General features: G+C 34.2%; 1 protein-coding gene across 1 annotated transcript in view; it reads right to left on the reverse strand.

Annotated features, from left to right (window-relative positions):
- The window catches only part of LOC149808367 (uncharacterized), a 214,959-nt gene that overhangs the window by 127,074 nt on the left and 72,790 nt on the right, over positions 1-15,095 (reverse strand). The gene's annotated exons all lie outside the window — the stretch shown is intronic.

Raw genomic sequence — 15,095 nt, forward strand, 5'->3', positions numbered from 1 at the left:
TATATATATATATATATATATATATATATATTATAGAATAACTGTTTTATTTATTTCACTTGGTTTTTAATATTCATCTACATTATATAGCACATCGATATCATTTGTCCAATATTGCAATGCTAAATTCTGTTCTGGCTTTTTGTAAATGTTTTACAACATTTAGCAATGGCAGATATATTTAATAGTGGAACAGTGTGTGTGTGTGTGCATGTGATTTAGATTTTTAACGTAGCTTTAATAATTTTTCAGTCATATCGCTACGATGTCTGCAGTGTGACAGTTAATAGTGATGTCTAGCACTGGGGCATCATGAAGCAGACGTGTAGCATGATGTCCCACCCAGTCACATTATCCTGACACCAGGCTGACCAGTCCTAACCTCTTGATGCTGAGTGCCAAGCGAGGTAGCTGTTAGTACCATTTTTGTAAGTCTTTGGTATGACTCGGCCGGGGATCGAACCCACGACCTTCCGCATCCGAGGCAGATGCTCTAACCACTAGGCCACTGGAGCAGTAATAGTGGAACAGCATCATTTGTATATATGTGAAAGCCTGTACAATTTTCTAAGATAAGTTATTGAATTTTTTTAGTTTTAGAAACATTAGCCATATTTGATGGCTGATTGTTATCACTTGTGTTATGTTTAGGCTCTTACAAAACTTAACAAGCAAAAGATGAAGACAACAAGCTTTGCAAAATTTAACAAATAATTTATTTCCCTAGAAAAACAAGGTAAAAATAAGAAAAAAAAATTTAAGGTTCTACAAGTCGAATGCAAAAATAATCATAGAATAATCCAAGAATTACAAAATAGAAGTCCTAGTTATAAAATGTCCTAACGAAACCGAGTTTGAATCCTGATGAAATCCAACATGGAAGGCGATGATGTATGCTGTGGTCAGTGTTGTACTGATGTGTCAACAGTTCTTTGTTGAATCACAGAAAATAATATTTCAGTGTTTGAATTCTTTGCAAATTTCTTATATTTGTCCTTGTCCAAGAATTTAGAGCACAAATATTTCCAGGGAAAAATAATCTCATGGGATTCAAATAATTTGAAGAAAACAAAATAATTAGCAAAAAAAACAACAACTCGTCATAACATAAAACACTTTGACTTCTCAAGTATCATAGCAAGTATGACTATTCTTTCTCAATACATCAATAATAAATCAAACTAAAGCGCAAAACAGATGCCCAAATGTAGGTCACTCCACTGGAAAAAACAAAGTTTGAAACAATTGCTACATGTTATTTGTCATGTACTCCAAGCATAGCCTCGATTTCACTTTATAAATCTTACTGTGAGAAAGAATTTTTAAAAAAAAGGTGTTTACTTCAACTCTCACTTATTTCCGAATCAAGGTCAGGAACTAGGTCAGCATTTTATAAAAAGTTTCTATTATTAGGTGTTTATGAAAATAAAACCAGTCAGGCCAAACTAATTTCTGGAAAATGTCAAATCTAGCAAATAAACTTACATTATAATAGCATGTAATGGAATAAAAAAATTAAAACAAACAATTAAATTAAATCAAATATAAATTAAATCAAATATACATAACACTTGTAAGAAATAAAAAGCCTTGAATGACAGAATGCTTTCTGTGCAAAATGGTTAAATTCTGTTTAATATTTGTTGAGAAATCATTTAAAGGATTTCCCAGTCATAGTAATACTAGCTAAATCTGATGGTAAATTGCACATTTGTATGAATTTGAAAGCCATTCATATCATGTTGTTTTCAAACTTTTTCAGTTTCTATGGTAACTGTTTCTGCAAAGATGGCATTTCAAGTTTTACATATATATTTTTAGTAATGGTGGCCATTGGTAACCATATCTGATGTTGGATTGGCGTTACTTTGACAAATTTTAAAGCCTTTTATGACAGAATGCTTTGTGTACAAGTTTGTCAAATTCCATTCAGCAGTGTTTCAGAAGTCATTGACTTTTTTTCTTCTATTTTATGAATTTGTGGCCATATTTGATGATGGATTGGCATCATTTGTATAAACTGAAAGCCCCCATGCCCATTTTCATCTAGTCAAATTCTGTTGAGTGGTTTTGAAGGCTAAAAATACTTGATGGTCTGTGATGTACTACTAATGTTATTGTGCAGAAACCATTTTTCCCCAGGCATGGAGACCTTTGACATTACAGTTCAAAATAAACATGCTTCTTTCTTCCCCCAAGTGCAAGCCACCCATAAAGTTTGGTCCAGGTATGTTGTTGTTGTAGTAGGGTTTAACACCATTTTTCAGCACACAATAGTCTATACATGGTGGCCAGTATTAATGGTGGAGGAACAACCTAGGAAAACTCCAGAAAGATCCACCGACCCACGAGAAGCTACTGGTAAGCTTTCTCACATACCACATTGGCTGAATCTGAGACTTGAATCCATGCAGAGAGAGGTGAGATGGCATTTTCAGTAGCAGTGAGAACTTTAGACCACTTGGCCAATCGGGGCCCCTGTTCCCTCTGGTAAGTTCAAAGAAACTGGAACAAATTTCAAGGAGTTTTCAACAAATTCAAGGGATTTTCGAAGATAAAATTAACTCGGCCAAAATTCATATATTTTTTTACGACAATACCTCAAATTTTCAAGGAAATTTCAATTTTGTATGAACCATGATATTCAGTTGTTTTTAAGACAGTACTGAAATTCAAGCAAAAAGAAAGAAAAGGTACACAAATTGATTCACAATGAAACATGTCTGTATTTTTCACTAAAGCCACAAACAAATTTCATCTGTAGAAACAAAGATCAAAATATACCAAAATGCAAGGTCAGAGATCTTTTGGATTTGTAGGCTTGCTACCTAATGGATTCAGGAAAAAAATATCCCCAATTTGCTTCATAAAGGTTGCACTGTAAAGTTTTGCACTTTGTAAAGGGTTTGATTTTTAATGAAAAAGAATTCCCCAGGATTTCCTTTCTGGTTATCCTGATTACTTAAAACAGACCTTATATATCTTATGCACTGTTAAAATAACATTTAATTTCCTTTATTTTGGTCCATGATTGATGGTGCAATTTGGGCTATAGAGTGTATATCTTGGCCTTACTTCAGATGTGCACCTCTCAAAAGACTGTAGTTCCACTTGGTCATTTTCACTACCTCAACTTAAAGGTAAATTGGAGAAAAAAAGAATTGACAAGTTTTTCAGCTTCTTATATATGTTATGGTTCATTCATCGCACTTTCAGAGGCTGGTATTGTCCACCATACTTGCTGGCCTACAACACGATACTTTTTGATCAGAAAATTATAGCTTCATCTTATACTCCAAATCAACTTATATATATGGATTATGTCATCTGAATCGTTTTATCCTATTTTTGGTATGGAAAATAATTCTCCAAGAGTATGAAAAATAATGTGCAAAAAATATTTCATTTTGGGGAAGAAATTGTGTATGAACAAATACAGGATCCCACAGTGAGTATTTTAAACAATTACACAATTGTCAGCACAAAAAATTAACAGATCAGATGTAATTGTACTAAAGCAGCATGCACCAGTAATGTATGTTGTTTGTATATACGTTGTTTAAATTTAATTACATATATGTGCATTAGAATTTACAAGTTAGAAAATGAATAACCATGACAAAGACATATTCCATCACAATTTTCTTCTTGCACCTAATGATCAAATAATCTGTATGCCCCATTGAGAGAGAGAGAGAGAGACATAGAGACAGGCAGACAGACAGAGATATCTTCATGATAATAAATCTGTATGGTTGTAAATTCTGCATATCTATGACATCATTCTGTTTCAGTTTCTGGCTTGTGTACCAATTTTCCATCAAGACAAAACATCTCCTCTTAAGACTGTGAAAAGTCATACAAAGTAATTTTTCATTATATTTTGATTTTATCAAATGCCCATTTGTATCCTAGATGTCTCACTCAATATATCCTCCTTATGCAAAAATTGGTAAGACCATAATAACAATTCGTTCTATAAATAAATAAAATCACAAATATAAATTTAATATAAATCAGTCAGTACATATTATCATTATTATAAAGGAAAAAGATAATAATAATAATAATAATAATAATAATAAAGTCAAATATAAATATACAAATAAAATGAGAATTATAATTAAAATAATTATATGTTAATAAAGTTTGATAATAAATAAAAATAATATGATAAATAGCATTATTATCATTCTTGTTCTTATTATTAACATTATTACATATTACAAAACACATTTTTCTTAAGAAGAATATTATAATCAACATATCACCAAAAATATCATAATTCTTACCATCATCATCTTCAAGGACAAAAAATTATTCAGTAAAGAGCAAACAATTTTCATCAGCAACATTTCTAAAGTCTTGTGTAAAATACAAATTACTATTGTCTCTGTGATGCCAAAAAGAGTATAGCTCATATTCTATTCCAAAGCCTTTTGTGTCTAAATATGGTTTACATGACTGCACTTATGTGTTGTTGACAAGTCTGTCTGAAATAATTACAATGTTTTATGAATAGGTGAGGTCAAAAACCAAAACACCAACATACCAATACAAGCTGGGGGTGGTGGGTGGGTGATTTATCAGGTTACAGTGTGCTCTTGTTTAAACTGTAGATTTCTGAACTTTCACATGACCTTAATTTTATATATTTCAGAAGATAACTTTGAAATCATGCATCTGCTGGGGCGAATTAATTTTTGCAGGTTCTATTCTTCTCATCTATGCATAACCTAATTCATTTGTTTACTAACTTGATGCTGAATGATCCTGGTGTTCCTCAGTCTGGGACTTGAATATTTTCCTTATCTTGTTTGCTCTTCTGAGATCAACATACTTATTAACTTCAGTATAGATCTCTTTCTTAGGTTGTGAAAGTTTCTGCCTACAAGATAAAATAAAAAAAGACATAAAATAAGTTAACAAATAGATAAAATAAATTTTTATATAGAAAAATAGTATGAAATTTGTAGCTAGTCATAATTTCAATAATGTAATCTAAGTAATCCCTTCAGTTTTAATCAATTACTATTACTGAAGTCATACAACCCACATATATAGTGAAATGAACAAACAGGCATGTAAGCATTATATAACACCCAGTTCCATAACACAGAGACCATACATGAATTTGCTTTGCTACAGCCATTCATGTGGTGTGTAACAGACTTTCAACATAAAATTGAAAAAATAGGAACAACAGAGCCATTTGGGAAAAAGTAGGACAAAATATTGGGCCTGACAAAGAAGTAAGAAAAACTATGGAAATTGGAAATACTGCAATAATTGTAAAAATTGTTAAAGAAAGGATGGCGTTATCACCACAACACTATGTATGTATGTGTGTGTGTGTGTGAACACATATGTATGAATGTATGTATGTATGAATGTATGTATGTACATATGATGGATAGATAGATACTGTAAAATTTGGATGATAATAAGTGAATACAAAAACAAGAGGTCCAAGTGCTCCTGATACAGCTCACCTACCAAGCATCTGCCTGACAGCCAAATACAAGAGCAGCTGGACAAGAAATCTGGGTCAGTAGAATGCTTTCTGCTGAAATTTCTTCAAATGCTGTTGATTTTATATAAATATATATATATATATATATATATATATATATATATATATATATATATATATATATATATTATAGAATAACTGTTTTATTTATTTCACTTGGTTTTTAATATTCATCTACATTATATAGCACATCGATATCATTTGTCCAATATTGCAATGCTAAATTCTGTTCTGGCTTTTTGTAAATGTTTTACAACATTTAGCAATGGCAGATATATTTAATAGTGGAACAGTGTGTGTGTGTGTGCATGTGATTTAGATTTTTAACGTAGCTTTAATAATTTTTCAGTCATATCGCTACGATGTCTGCAGTGTGACAGTTAATAGTGATGTCTAGCACTGGGGCATCATGAAGCAGACGTGTAGCATGATGTCCCACCCAGTCACATTATCCTGACACCAGGCTGACCAGTCCTAACCTCTTGATGCTGAGTGCCAAGCGAGGTAGCTGTTAGTACCATTTTTGTAAGTCTTTGGTATGACTCGGCCGGGGATCGAACCCACGACCTTCCGCATCCGAGGCAGATGCTCTAACCACTAGGCCACTGGAGCAGTAATAGTGGAACAGCATCATTTGTATATATGTGAAAGCCTGTACAATTTTCTAAGATAAGTTATTGAATTTTTTTAGTTTTAGAAACATTAGCCATATTTGATGGCTGATTGTTATCACTTGTGTTATGTTTAGGCTCTTACAAAACTTAACAAGCAAAAGATGAAGACAACAAGCTTTGCAAAATTTAACAAATAATTTATTTCCCTAGAAAAACAAGGTAAAAATAAGAAAAAAAAATTTAAGGTTCTACAAGTCGAATGCAAAAATAATCATAGAATAATCCAAGAATTACAAAATAGAAGTCCTAGTTATAAAATGTCCTAACGAAACCGAGTTTGAATCCTGATGAAATCCAACATGGAAGGCGATGATGTATGCTGTGGTCAGTGTTGTACTGATGTGTCAACAGTTCTTTGTTGAATCACAGAAAATAATATTTCAGTGTTTGAATTCTTTGCAAATTTCTTATATTTGTCCTTGTCCAAGAATTTAGAGCACAAATATTTCCAGGGAAAAATAATCTCATGGGATTCAAATAATTTGAAGAAAACAAAATAATTAGCAAAAAAAACAACAACTCGTCATAACATAAAACACTTTGACTTCTCAAGTATCATAGCAAGTATGACTATTCTTTCTCAATACATCAATAATAAATCAAACTAAAGCGCAAAACAGATGCCCAAATGTAGGTCACTCCACTGGAAAAAACAAAGTTTGAAACAATTGCTACATGTTATTTGTCATGTACTCCAAGCATAGCCTCGATTTCACTTTATAAATCTTACTGTGAGAAAGAATTTTTAAAAAAAAGGTGTTTACTTCAACTCTCACTTATTTCCGAATCAAGGTCAGGAACTAGGTCAGCATTTTATAAAAAGTTTCTATTATTAGGTGTTTATGAAAATAAAACCAGTCAGGCCAAACTAATTTCTGGAAAATGTCAAATCTAGCAAATAAACTTACATTATAATAGCATGTAATGGAATAAAAAAATTAAAACAAACAATTAAATTAAATCAAATATAAATTAAATCAAATATACATAACACTTGTAAGAAATAAAAAGCCTTGAATGACAGAATGCTTTCTGTGCAAAATGGTTAAATTCTGTTTAATATTTGTTGAGAAATCATTTAAAGGATTTCCCAGTCATAGTAATACTAGCTAAATCTGATGGTAAATTGCACATTTGTATGAATTTGAAAGCCATTCATATCATGTTGTTTTCAAACTTTTTCAGTTTCTATGGTAACTGTTTCTGCAAAGATGGCATTTCAAGTTTTACATATATATTTTTAGTAATGGTGGCCATTGGTAACCATATCTGATGTTGGATTGGCGTTACTTTGACAAATTTTAAAGCCTTTTATGACAGAATGCTTTGTGTACAAGTTTGTCAAATTCCATTCAGCAGTGTTTCAGAAGTCATTGACTTTTTTTCTTCTATTTTATGAATTTGTGGCCATATTTGATGATGGATTGGCATCATTTGTATAAACTGAAAGCCCCCATGCCCATTTTCATCTAGTCAAATTCTGTTGAGTGGTTTTGAAGGCTAAAAATACTTGATGGTCTGTGATGTACTACTAATGTTATTGTGCAGAAACCATTTTTCCCCAGGCATGGAGACCTTTGACATTACAGTTCAAAATAAACATGCTTCTTTCTTCCCCCAAGTGCAAGCCACCCATAAAGTTTGGTCCAGGTATGTTGTTGTTGTAGTAGGGTTTAACACCATTTTTCAGCACACAATAGTCTATACATGGTGGCCAGTATTAATGGTGGAGGAACAACCTAGGAAAACTCCAGAAAGATCCACCGACCCACGAGAAGCTACTGGTAAGCTTTCTCACATACCACATTGGCTGAATCTGAGACTTGAATCCATGCAGAGAGAGGTGAGATGGCATTTTCAGTAGCAGTGAGAACTTTAGACCACTTGGCCAATCGGGGCCCCTGTTCCCTCTGGTAAGTTCAAAGAAACTGGAACAAATTTCAAGGAGTTTTCAACAAATTCAAGGGATTTTCGAAGATAAAATTAACTCGGCCAAAATTCATATATTTTTTTTACGACAATACCTCAAATTTTCAAGGAAATTTCAATTTTGTATGAACCATGATATTCAGTTGTTTTTAAGACAGTACTGAAATTCAAGCAAAAAGAAAGAAAAGGTACACAAATTGATTCACAATGAAACATGTCTGTATTTTTCACTAAAGCCACAAACAAATTTCATCTGTAGAAACAAAGATCAAAATATACCAAAATGCAAGGTCAGAGATCTTTTGGATTTGTAGGCTTGCTACCTAATGGATTCAGGAAAAAAATATCCCCAATTTGCTTCATAAAGGTTGCACTGTAAAGTTTTGCACTTTGTAAAGGGTTTGATTTTTAATGAAAAAGAATTCCCCAGGATTTCCTTTCTGGTTATCCTGATTACTTAAAACAGACCTTATATATCTTATGCACTGTTAAAATAACATTTAATTTCCTTTATTTTGGTCCATGATTGATGGTGCAATTTGGGCTATAGAGTGTATATCTTGGCCTTACTTCAGATGTGCACCTCTCAAAAGACTGTAGTTCCACTTGGTCATTTTCACTACCTCAACTTAAAGGTAAATTGGAGAAAAAAAGAATTGACAAGTTTTTCAGCTTCTTATATATGTTATGGTTCATTCATCGCACTTTCAGAGGCTGGTATTGTCCACCATACTTGCTGGCCTACAACACGATACTTTTTGATCAGAAAATTATAGCTTCATCTTATACTCCAAATCAACTTATATATATGGATTATGTCATCTGAATCGTTTTATCCTATTTTTGGTATGGAAAATAATTCTCCAAGAGTATGAAAAATAATGTGCAAAAAATATTTCATTTTGGGGAAGAAATTGTGTATGAACAAATACAGGATCCCACAGTGAGTATTTTAAACAATTACACAATTGTCAGCACAAAAAATTAACAGATCAGATGTAATTGTACTAAAGCAGCATGCACCAGTAATGTATGTTGTTTGTATATACGTTGTTTAAATTTAATTACATATATGTGCATTAGAATTTACAAGTTAGAAGATGAATAACCATGACAAAGACATATTCCATCACAATTTTCTTCTTGCACCTAATGATCAAATAATCTGTATGCCCCATTGAGAGAGAGAGAGAGAGACATAGAGACAGGCAGACAGACAGAGATATCTTCATGATAATAAATCTGTATTGTTCACTTACCTAATGACTGATTTTACTTGTGTACAAATGCAGTACCATTATCATCATTATTAATAATAATAATAATAATAATAATAATAATAATGCTTTATTTATAGAGGGTGACTCATTAGTCAAGGACTATTCTCCCTAGAGGCCCTCTTAAGGAGAGTATAACAATGCACATTACATGAAGATAGCAATAATTACTGTTTATTTTAACACGTTTAGTATTAAAATACTAATTTCCACTATCTATTAGAAGCACATACATGCTCATGATATCTCTTCTTAAATACTCTAATATTCTCATCAGATTTTACAGGTAGTAGAAGCTTGTTTCACAGAAGTGTACCAGAGTATTGGAAGCTCTTTTTAAATTGCTCTGTTCTTGGTTTTTGTGCTAGAAGGTTTCCATGTGATATTGATCTCAACTGGTATTGTGTCGAAAAAGGCATGAATAAGTCCTGAAAATACCATGTGCAGTTCCATGTAGACATTTATATAAAAGAACTGGCTTGTGAAAATCTATCCTGTCATATACTGTGAACCATTTGAGTTCTGTAAATAATGCTTTTGAGGGATGAACAATAGATGCATCTAAAATTATGTGTGCTGCTCGTTTCTTAAGTTTATAAATCCTGCCAAGCTCAGATTTAGTACAGTTTCCCCATACATTTGAACAATAATTTTTTGTTGGAAGAATATTTATCTTGTAGCATAGATTTTGAGTTTCCATAAGTAAATATTTCCTGATTCTGCTGAGTAGGCAATTCTGGATGACAGTGTTTTACAAAGCTGATCAATATGGTCATTCCATAATAAATTATTATCTACGGTCACACCTACAAAGAGAAGCTTTTCACGTTTGACATTTTCTAATGGATGATTATTTATTGCAAGAAATAGTTCTGGGTTCCCTAACTTGTGTAGCTTTTGTGATGTCCCCAAAATCATATATTTTGTTTTACCTTCATTAATTACCATCCTATTTTGTTGTGCCCAGTTTGGGACTCTAATAAGGTCTGAGTCTAATCTCATTTGAATAATGTTAGTATCAGAACTAGATGTATACTGTATAAGGTTGCATCATCGGCAAACAAATCTCTATTTGTGGATTCATTATTTAATGGTAGATCATTGATATAAATAAGGAAGAGGAGAGGGCCCAAAACTGAGCCTTGAGGGACCCCTGAGTGAATAGTGTGAGTTTGAGAGCTAATATTGCCAATGCTTACTTGTTGAGACTGTTGGTTTAGGTATGATCTAAACCAGTTTAAAGAAGGATTGTTGTAATGTCGCCTGTTATAAAGAGGGGTGGTTAACTGGGTTTGGCTGCGTTATCCAGAGGATGACCTCCCTCAATTTTTTAGCCCAGCAGGAGTGAAAGAAGAATGGAATTTCAACACTGAACTGAGCGAGAATACTGGGAAGAAATAAAACAATACAAGCCCCCTTTGACAAGAAAATAACAAATTTAATCAGAACAAATTAATACAGTAATTCAAATTCAAGTTAGATTATATAAATAGAATTTAACAGGTGTGTCCAATTTGGATTTATTACATCATTGTGAGAGGTGAAGAGAGAGCAATGTCCATGATTGATTGCATCACCTTCATTCACTTTTATCGTATATCAACATCTCCTAGTTCATCCTTCCAAACTCTATGTTCTGCCCCTTCATGGACTTCCTGATTCCCTTTATTCTGACCTCATCCTTCTTTCTTTCTTTTCCCTGTACTTCTGTCTTCGGACTGTCTCGTAATTAATGCATAAAATTACAAAAAATTTAATTTAATTTAAATTTAAATTAATTAAAATTAAATGTTGCTTAAGCACAACATGTGGGCCTGGGAGATAACAAGAGTACATGCATTTATGAACTTCATGCAAGCTTCTTCTGTTTGAGCCTTGGTAGTTGTTCTCTCTGAAGAAGATGCTGCAACTTTTCCAAGTGACCATGCACTTCTTCCGATATTACCAATGAGTTTAATTTTGCAAAAAATCTTGTCAAACCATCGCACATTGAAAAGGCCTCTCTGCATGAAACACATGGCAAAGGTGGTGTTTCCGATTCATCATTTGCATCAGTATCTATTATGTTGTCTTCCGTGCTGCCTTCTGAAACATAATCCATTTTATGGCAGCAATAATGTCATCATCTGCTAGAGCTGCTTGGCATTGTTCCTTGTCATCCATTTAAATAGCCATCCAAACAAACTCATCCATCAGAATTCCAATCATCATACCTTCATATAAGCCATCTTCTTCAAGACTTTGTGGGATATCTGATGGGGAGAATCCACGAAATTCCTCGTTTTCAAGAAAGAAAGCGTGCATAAAGCAGTTCACTAATCCCAAGCTTTCCTTAAGTTGTACAGAGCCCCAAGCAAATCTTCCTTAAATTCCTGATCAATCACAGCCAGCTTTTTGTGGGCGAGAAGTTTTTGATAATGTAGTTTTAGATTCTGGATGAGTCCTTGATCCATTGGCTGTATGAGAGACGTGGTATTGGGTGGAGGAAAAATTAGTTGGACATGTTGGAGATTGTCCACATGTGGGTGCACAGAACAATTATCCACAAGCAAAGCAATTTTTCTTCCTTGCACTTTCATTTTTCTGTCGAGTTTCCTTATCCAATCCATAAAAATGTCCGACGTCATCCAAGCGTTTGTGTTCACATAATAATCCCAAGGAAGATGTGCACATTTTTAAAACAGTGAGGCTTTTTAGACTTGCCAATAACTAGAAATGGCATTTTATCATTGCCAATCATGTTTGATGTAACTAGAACAGAGATGCAGTCTTTAGGCTGTTTCCCACCAACACATGGTTGACCTTTGATGCAGTATGTCTTGTCTGGAGTACACTTAAAGAATAAAGCCATTTCGTATGCATTGTATATATCCTCAGACTTATAATTCATCAATATATCTTTAAGTTGGGCTTTCCATCCATCAAGCTGTGATGTGTCTGCTGGGTTGGCTTCTCCACAAATCCTTTTGTATCTGATGTTATGACAAACTTTAAAGCGACTGAACCAACCACTTGTTGCAGCAAAATTCTCCACACTAAGTTTTTTCGCAAATTCGTTTGCTTTTTCGATGATCGTATCACAATCTATGGATAAGGTGGAATGTGCAATGCGGGTCTCACGGAACCATTTTGCTGTGGCCTCCTCCATGTCTTCAAATTTAGCAGTCTTCTGCTTCTTCCTTTGGGGAGAGCAGTTACCTTCAACGTAGTCTTTCTTTATAGACCAGCAGCTTTCATCCATCCTGACAGGGTGTTATGTTTAAGAGAAAATTTTTCACAAACATCTTTGCAAGATGCTCCACCCTCAACTTCCTGAACAGCCAGATAATTAGTTTCCATAGAAAGCAAATTTAATCTGTTTTTTACACTGCCGTTGGTAGCCATCATAAATATAAATAAACTTAAAAAGGACACTTTCACAGCACAATAAACTTGTTTTAATCACCGATCACTTTGGAAAATGCAAGAATGGATCAGACTTCATTGCTTTTATTTAAGTCGCCACGAGAGGCCAACTTTATAGGACCGAACAAAAGCCTGCTTTTTTATCCGAACGTGACATTAAAGCCTGGTGGCAAGATGAACTAATTCTTGAATAAAGTACAGGGCAGAACTGGCCGCTTGCCAACAAAAATGATTAGGCAGGAAAATTAAAGCCTGGCAGCAAGATCAACTAACTGTTGAACAAATTATTGGCTGGAACTGGCAGCTGTTTGACATAAATGATTAGGTGGGAAAATTAAAGCCTGGTGGTAAGATCAACTAATTGTTGAACAAAGTATGGGTCAGAACTGACAGCTTGTCGATATAAATGATTAGAAAACAAAGGATTTGTTCAAGCTGGGACCATGGGCTTCTGCCGACATGTATGTTTTTTTTTTATCTCGACATCTACATAAGCATGACAATTTTGGTAGTAATAGTAGATCAAGGGACAGGGACTTTGCTTTCGTGTTGAAATAGGTGGCTTGTCGACATAAGTGACGTCGGTATAAGTGGGTAGGACTGTAGTTGGTTCTTGCAGGATAACGAGTCAGCCAATTCATTAGCTGGCCTAGGGTATGTCATAAATCCCAATCAAGAATACAAAGGCCTGGGGACTTGGTTCTAGTTTACTGTTTGAGAAAGGTCAACACAGCGGAGTTGTCAGACAGAATGAGAACTCCATTCACATGTAGGTTCTCCTGGCTTCAATGAAAAACTTTTGGAATGGTTATCATCAAGAATGTTGATATGTAAATAACGATCCATAGATAAGGACATTGCACTGGCATGATAGAAAGAGACTTGCCCCAATCCCCTGTGTTCACATCGTGATTGCCAGAGCCTGAACTTGCAGAGGGTCCTTGACTTGAGTCCAGTGAGGATTCTCTACCTTCAATATGGAATCTCATATTGTGCAGATTGTGAAAGATGGTCCAGTGGTCAAAGGTTTGGCCTCCACTGGACCAAAGAAGCATTGTAATGGGAGCCAAATAAGGAGAAGGAGCCCAAGAAGGAGACAAAGGACTAGCACATCTGCTGTTGCATTGAGCATACCCAGCAGGCATGGGAATTCTCTAGCAAGTGGATTGTTCTGTTTAGGCATGGGACCCATCATTGTACTAACTGAATTCTTGTTCCTGAGGGAGACATACTGTTTACTTGAATGCTGACTTTCAGATGGTCAAAATCTTGAATTGTAGATGTCTTTGATAACAAGGAGACTGAGAATGAGAAGGACGGTAACAAGTGATATCATGTCTTGCTCCAAGAGATAACTAGCCTACTGTTTTGTAGCCTGTAGTTTTTCATAGACAAATCACAGGGAACTTCCTGGAAGCAGTGTGAGTAGGGACATGAATCGTGTGCATGCTGATTGCGGTATCTCCCCAATGGACAGCATTTCGAACCTGTTGCTCCATTCAATCCTTAACCGAAGAGTGTCAAATAGTTGATTGAATGCACTTAGGTTGATGACCTAGTGCACAGTACCATGTTTGTAGCTGAAAGAACAAAGAGCAAAGGGGGAGGTGCACTGAACATGATACCAAGTCACCTGGAAACCACTTTTATGTCATCAAAGCAAATCTTCCACATTCAGCAATGAAAGATTGGAGCCTTCCCCGTACCAGGGTCTATGATAAGGTGTGTGTGAAAGTGATGTCATTTGAGATAGGGAGTGTCTTGTTAAAAGTAACTCTGGCGAAAACAATCACGATCCCTTTGCCTTTTTTCCTCTTTTGTTCAGGAGAACTTAATTTTAGACAGTTGTATATTCTGTAGGACTGAGGTTGTAGTAATTCTCCTAAGGTATTGTAACTGGATAACGCATTTGAAGAAATCTGTTACTGCCATCATGCTTTCTTTCAAATGATAAGACACTTTTTCTGTGTGAATGCCTAGAATCCTTCAAGTTATGCAAGAGTTTGCAAGGTTTCATTGTAGGTACAAACCTATTAATTACTCCATAGGCCAATCAAGAAACTGATAGTAAAGAACCATGATAATTTGCAACATCTTAAAACTTATGTTTTAAGCATTAATACTTGTTACTTCATGCACAAAGTATAACAAATATAGATCCTTAACAGTTATTACACAAACATTTACTGAATATATCATTCTCAAAGAATCTAAGATTTTTAATATTTTACCTGATCTAGTCTTAACTGTATAGTGCTTTTATAATATCAATATATA

Source organism: Sinohyriopsis cumingii, chromosome 1, assembly GCF_028554795.1.
Source record: "Sinohyriopsis cumingii isolate HCF-2022 chromosome 1, ASM2855479v2, whole genome shotgun sequence".
Classification (NCBI taxonomy): domain Eukaryota; kingdom Metazoa; phylum Mollusca; class Bivalvia; order Unionida; family Unionidae; genus Sinohyriopsis; species Sinohyriopsis cumingii.